A 6,159-nucleotide genomic window follows, 5' to 3' on the forward strand; every position below is an offset into this window, starting at 1 on the left:
CTATTGTTAATCACCTATCTCCTTACACTAGAGTATAAGGTTGATGAGGGTATAAATCTTTCTTTTGTTCATTGATATATTGCAATCTCCAGGAACAGTGTCTGTTACATAGTAGGCACTCAATAAATATTTGTTGAATATCTGAAAGATTAAGAAAATGGGAATTTCTATTTCTCTGTAAAAAGCATTAGTCTCCTTATTCGGTGCAAAGTCTCACCCTGGTTTGAAAGCTAAAGGACTCATCTGTCAAGTTCCCAGTGAGTGGTTTGGCAATTATATGAACTACTAGCAGGTCCCCTTAGGTCGATGGACACCTGAGGCTATTTATTTTATTGGTGAAAGGTTGGTGTGAGAGCATTTTGGTCCATTTCACGAAAACAGCAGTGTTCTAACCAGCAGCTCCAATAAATCTTACACATTCTTAAGCCCATAAGTCCTGGCCTCTTGCCTCTCTACACATCCATTCATTCAACTAAGAAGAACCTCTTGTTGGAGCACACAGGGCCACTTGATTAGCAAGAGCAATGGGAAGGAACACAATCCTCTTCCCTTTCTGCCCTGGGGACACAACTTCAGAGCAACAAGCTCTTCGCTCAGGACAGGCAGAATGTGACAAGTAAGACTTTGCATCTCTTTCCACATACACCAAATAGCTTGCCCACTGTCTTGAGTCAGTTAAAGTTAACACATGGTGCCATGAATTTATATTGATTTATTCCAAGGTAATTTACGTTTACTTCTGGGACTGCCAGTTACTCTATGACCATCAAAGTCTACAGAGACTAATAGGCTAAGAAATGGTTCATGCAAAAGAATGTCTTTCTCATGATAATTTTCCGATTCCATATCTTTTTGCACACTCTCTATTATACAACTTTTTACATTTTGCACTGTAGTTGTTTACATTTTGATCTTCCCGTCTATATACCCCTTACTCGTCCTTTTCCCCAACCACTACACTAACAGTTTCTCATAGCTGGGACTAATGGTTTATTAACTTAGCAATACAGGGTAGTAAGTAAAGGCACAGACTCAGAAGCCATATTGTGTCAAGTCCTAGCATTAGTACTGTATGATCTTGGACAAATTACTTAACCTCACTGTGCCTCAATTGTCTGGCCTGTTAAAGGAGAATAACACTACTGCCTCATGAGGCTGTTGTAAGGATAAAGTGAATTTCTATCTATATATAGAAATTTATGTATATTGTATATATAAAAATCACTTAGCACAACACCTGGCATATAAGAAGTATGAACACACACACATACACACACACACACACGTCCTTGTTTACATAATTAGAAGTACTTTGTGTCTTTGCGAGGTGACAAAAATTATCTGAGATTGTCTTTCAGTGTGACTTCCGCTTTAGAATTATGAATGAGTCAGCTGTTTGGTGAAAATATTCTAACAAGATGTTAAAGGGAAAAAATAAATTTGACCCTGTGCACATACACCCAGAATACATTTTGCCTTCTTCAGGGCAGGGCCAATCCCATGAAACAAGCTCCCCAGCAAACATTCTCAGAGGACTTGGGGTTTCCTCTGATACCACCAGGGTGTAGAGGAGGAGGAAGCAGGAGCAAAGTTTAGGGAACGTTTTCTGGGCTTCCTCCCCGCTCCTCAAAAACACATATTAAGCCTCTGTGGCAGTTATATACATACACAAGTACCTTTGGCCTAGCCTACATTAGTTAGATCCTTTAAGATTTGCTGTAAACGGAATTGTACCCCCCACCCCAAATTCATATGTTGAAGTCCTAACCCCCAATATGATTGTATTTGGAGATAAGACTTTTGGGAGGTAAATAATGTTAAACAGAGTCATAAGGGTAAGATCCTAATCTAAGAAAACTGACAACCTTATAAGAAGGGGAAGAGAGCAATGTCTCCCTCTCTCGCCCCGCACTGAGGAAAGGCCAGGTGAGGACATAACGAGAAGGTGGCCCTCTGCAAGCTGGGAAGAGACTGCTCAACAGGAATTGACTGGCACCTGATCTTGGACTTCCCAGCCTCCAGAAATGTGAGACATTTCTGTTGTTTAAGCCACCCAATCTATGGTATTTTGTTATGGTAGCCCATGTTGACTAAAGCAGGTTGGAACAGGAAGCATACCCAGATAATCCCAATAATGGGTGTTTATTGCCAGGGTCCATGGGGCAGCATGGGATGTCCTTTGCCTCCTTAGCTGGGCAGCCAGTCTTGGTCTCAGAGCTTCCCAGGGATGTGTACAGGCTCATGGAGAAAAGGAATAAAGGCTCAGCATGGATTGGGATAACTACACTTTGTTTATCTAGTATTCCTATTTCCTGGTTGAGTGTCCCTATTGGGCAGTTTGACACCCGAAGTCCTTTTTGGCCTCCTTCTGACTAGCTCAGTCCCAGGGGACTTTGGCTCCAAACAAACGTGGCTAGGGTAGTAGGGTTGGTTTTACATGGCAAGAAATATGACAACAGAGAATAAGCCACTAGCAGCCTGTTTCTCAGAAGCGGGCTGCGGGCCTAGCAGGCACTTAAGAACAACAAAGCGTTCTCCTCACTGTACAGTCTACTTTGAAAAGAGCACTTTTGAGGTCAACCCTCCTATTCTAGTGCTTCTATTATTACTTCCTCAGGGCTGCTGTAACTAAGGACCACAAACTGGGTGGCTTAAAATAACAGAAATGTATCCTCTCACAGTTCTGGAGGCTGGAGGTCTACAGTTATCAGCAGGCTGTGCTCCCTCTGAAGTCTGTAGGGCAGAATCCTTCTTTGCTTCTTCAAACTTCTGGTGGCCCCAGGCATTCTCTGGCCTGTGGCAGCAGAAAGCCAATTTCTGCATCCTGTGTCTTCATATGGGCTTCTTCTCTGTGTGTATTTCTGTCTGTCTTCTTTTTTTCTTATAAGGACACCAGTCATTGGATTCAAGCCCACTCTAATCCAGTCTTACCTCATTTTAACGTAACTAATTATATCTGCAGACTCTATTTCCAAATAAAGTCACACTCTGAGGTTCTGGGAGACATGAGTCTGGAGGGGCACTATTCAATCCACTACACTGCCTTAGTTGAAATCTTCCGTTGAAAATTACAGAAAAACATATGAGCCAGATTATGAAAATAAAAGAGATTTTATTCATAGGACACAGGAGTGGTTTACAGACTCTTAGGTCAGCAAAGCCATCAGGCCTTAGGAGGAAGACCCGGGAAGTGCACGGCCGTCAGATGGCTCTGTTCCCTCTATTCCTCTTATCAGAGCCTCCCCGTGCCTGTCGGCTTCATTCTCTCTGCAGCTGGCTTTCTCTGTGGCACCATGCCCTTGGCCAGCAGCAGATGACCAACTCATTGCTCCAAAGTTTACATTCTGTTCAAGCAATCAGTCCAAATTGAATATTCTTGGCCCCAGTTCTAAATTCTCAGGAGGGAGAATCTGATGGACTCATCTAGGATCAGATGTTTAATCCTGGTCTAGTTAATTGTGGGTAGGTGGGTGGAGTGATAGAATAAATCCTCTATCTATCTAGAGGTAGAGGTGTCCCAGTGGCTGGAAAGCCAACACTCAGAGAAAGAAGAGTCACTGCAAGCTGGATAGATAGCCCAAAAAATGTCTAGACGTATCTTGTTTTATAGCATTTAGCAGCATGCAAAGTGTTTTCATTTATACTCTCATTTGATTTGTGCAAATTCATATGGAGTAGGCATAACCAGCATTTTGCTCATTTTGTACATGTAGAAACAAACTCAGAGAATTTAATGATTAGCCCATAAAGACGGCCAGGGTCAGAAGTCACACACAACATTAGGTCTTCTGGGTCCTGACCCGATTCACCTTACTATACAACACAGAAATGTAACTGACTTTGTCATTTTTATTACAACCAATTGTCAGTGATACACAGATTTATTATCCAAGTTCACAAACGTAATTTTATAAAAATAAAATTTTAGTAGTCTAAAGATTATAGCCGTTCTATTCTTGTCTGACAGATCCAAAGTTTTTCCCACTTATTTTCCTTCTTTCCTAGGCTACTGTTTCTTCACAATTCTCCTCCTTCAGCATCATTATTCCTCCAGAAACTTCACTAGGATTTAGCACACTAAAATAAAAAGGACAACGGTTTTCTTTTTAACGTTTAAACTCAAATCACTCCTCCTTTGCATTTAATGATTTCCTTCTATTAATTCTGGCATCTAATTAATTGACAGTGTTGGGAAAATGGGGTTATACCTTTGCAATCCTTTTATTCATCTCTTTTTATATTTTCATTTTCGTTTTTGAAACAGGGTCTTACTCTGCCCCCAGGCTGGAGAGCAGTGGCATGATCACAGTACACTGTAGCCTCAACCTCCCAGGATCAAATGATCCTCCCACCTCAGTAGATGGGACTACAGGAATGCGCCACCATGTCTGGCTAATTTTAATTTTTTTATTTTTAGTAGAGATGGTGGTCTCACTATGTTGCCCAGGCTGGTCTCGAATTCCTGGGCTCAAGCAATTGGCCTGCCTTGGCCTCCCAAAGTGCTGGGATTTCATTATTCATCTCTTACATTTTCTCTGAGGCTTGTTTCCCACAGTCTCTGGTTCAGGCTCTCCCTTCTCATTTTTTTTTTTTTTTCACACATTGCTCTTCCCAATCCTGTCACCTTTTAGTGAAGGATTTTGCTTCCTGTTTACTGAAACTCCCTTAGTTACCCTGGCCTTGTTTAATTCCCTTGAACTTTCTGTCTCTATTTTATGTTTACCTCTTTCAATTACCTCAGGATAAAATCATTCCTCTTCTCTTTAGAGATAAGTTTTCTCTCCTAAAGCTTCCTAGAACCATTAACCTCACATAATTTCCTCTAACAATTAAAGCTTGCTTTCTCAACTGCCTCCTCTTTTGCTTTTCTTGTTTGCTTTTTCTCTTTTTTTTTCCTAAGAAAACCAACCAACAGCTGCCTAGCCTTTGCCTTGCTACCCCTTTCTGTCTTTCCAGCTATACTTCTTGAATAAATGGTCTTTGTTCTCTACCTTAATTTTGTCTTCTTCACTCCTTTCTTCAGTATGGTGTCATTCTCCTGAAACTTCTCTCTCTCTTTTTTTAATGCCTTCAATTTCTTTCCTCACTTTGTTCATGTTTTAATTTAAATAGTCAAAAATAATTATAATAGGTGTTTTAATATTCTTCTCTGCTAATTCTATCTCTGTCATTTCTGGGTCTGTTTCCTTTGAGTGATTATTTTTCTGGTTATGGGTCACATATTTCTGCTTCTTGACTTGTTTAGTCATTTTTTATTGGATGCTGAACATTGTCAGTTTTATATATATATATATTTTTTTTTTTACAGTGAAAAGATATATATATATATATTTAGAATTAGGCAGCTGGACTCAGTTTAGATGATACCAATTTTGTTGGCAACATCCAAAGCATCGTAATCAGGAGCCAGTCGAATATATGCCTTCTTCTCTCCGTCAGGCCGAATCAGGGTGTTGACCTTGGCCAATGTCTTGGCCACAACACAGAGCTTCTTCACAGCCTGTTTAATCTGGTGCTTGTTGGCTTTAACATCCACAATGAACACAAGTGTGTTGTTGTCTTCTATCTTCTTCATGGCAGACTCAGTGGTCAGCGGAAACTTGATGATAGCAGAGTGGTCAAGCTTGTTTCTCCTGGGAGCGCTCTTCCGAGGATATTTAGGCTGTCTCCGGAGTCGCAGTGTCTTGGGCCTCTGGAAGGTGGGTGACGTGCGGATCTTCTTTTTTTTGTGGCTGTGAACACCTTTCAACACTGCCTTCTTGGCCTTTAAAGCCTTCGCTTTGGCTTGGGCTTTAGGAGTGGCAGGAGCTTCCTTCTTCGCTTTCGGCGCCATCTTGTGAAAAGGGTCAGTTTTATATTATTGAGTGTCTAGATCTTACTTCTTCCTTCAAAGACTGTTGTATTTTGTAGTGGCAGGCAGAAAGGTACTTTTGGTTTAGTTTGGCCCTTTTGGGGTTTGTTTTCAAGCTTTGTTAGGGCAGACCTAAAGTAGCTCTTTTTTTTTTTTTTTTTTTTGAGACGGAGTCTCGCTCTGTCACCCAGGCTGGACTGCAGTGGCGCAATCTCGGCTCACTGCAAGCTCCGCCTCCCGGGTTCACGCCATTCTCCTGCCTCAGCCACCCAAGTAGCTGGGACTACAGGCGCCCGCCACCACGCCCG

At 41.5% G+C, this 6,159-nt stretch overlaps 1 pseudogene across 1 annotated transcript; it reads right to left on the reverse strand.

Annotated features, from left to right (window-relative positions):
- Positions 1–4,555: 4,555 nt before the first annotated feature.
- LOC100598648 lies at positions 4,556–5,848 on the reverse strand (annotated as a pseudogene). Its single transcript, XR_001114125.2, has one exon. The product of XR_001114125.2 is annotated as a 60S ribosomal protein L23a pseudogene (transcript).
- Positions 5,849–6,159: the final 311 nt, after the last annotated feature.

The sequence above is a fragment of the Nomascus leucogenys genome, chromosome 10 (genome assembly GCF_006542625.1).
Source record: "Nomascus leucogenys isolate Asia chromosome 10, Asia_NLE_v1, whole genome shotgun sequence".
Lineage (NCBI taxonomy): Eukaryota > Metazoa > Chordata > Mammalia > Primates > Hylobatidae > Nomascus > Nomascus leucogenys.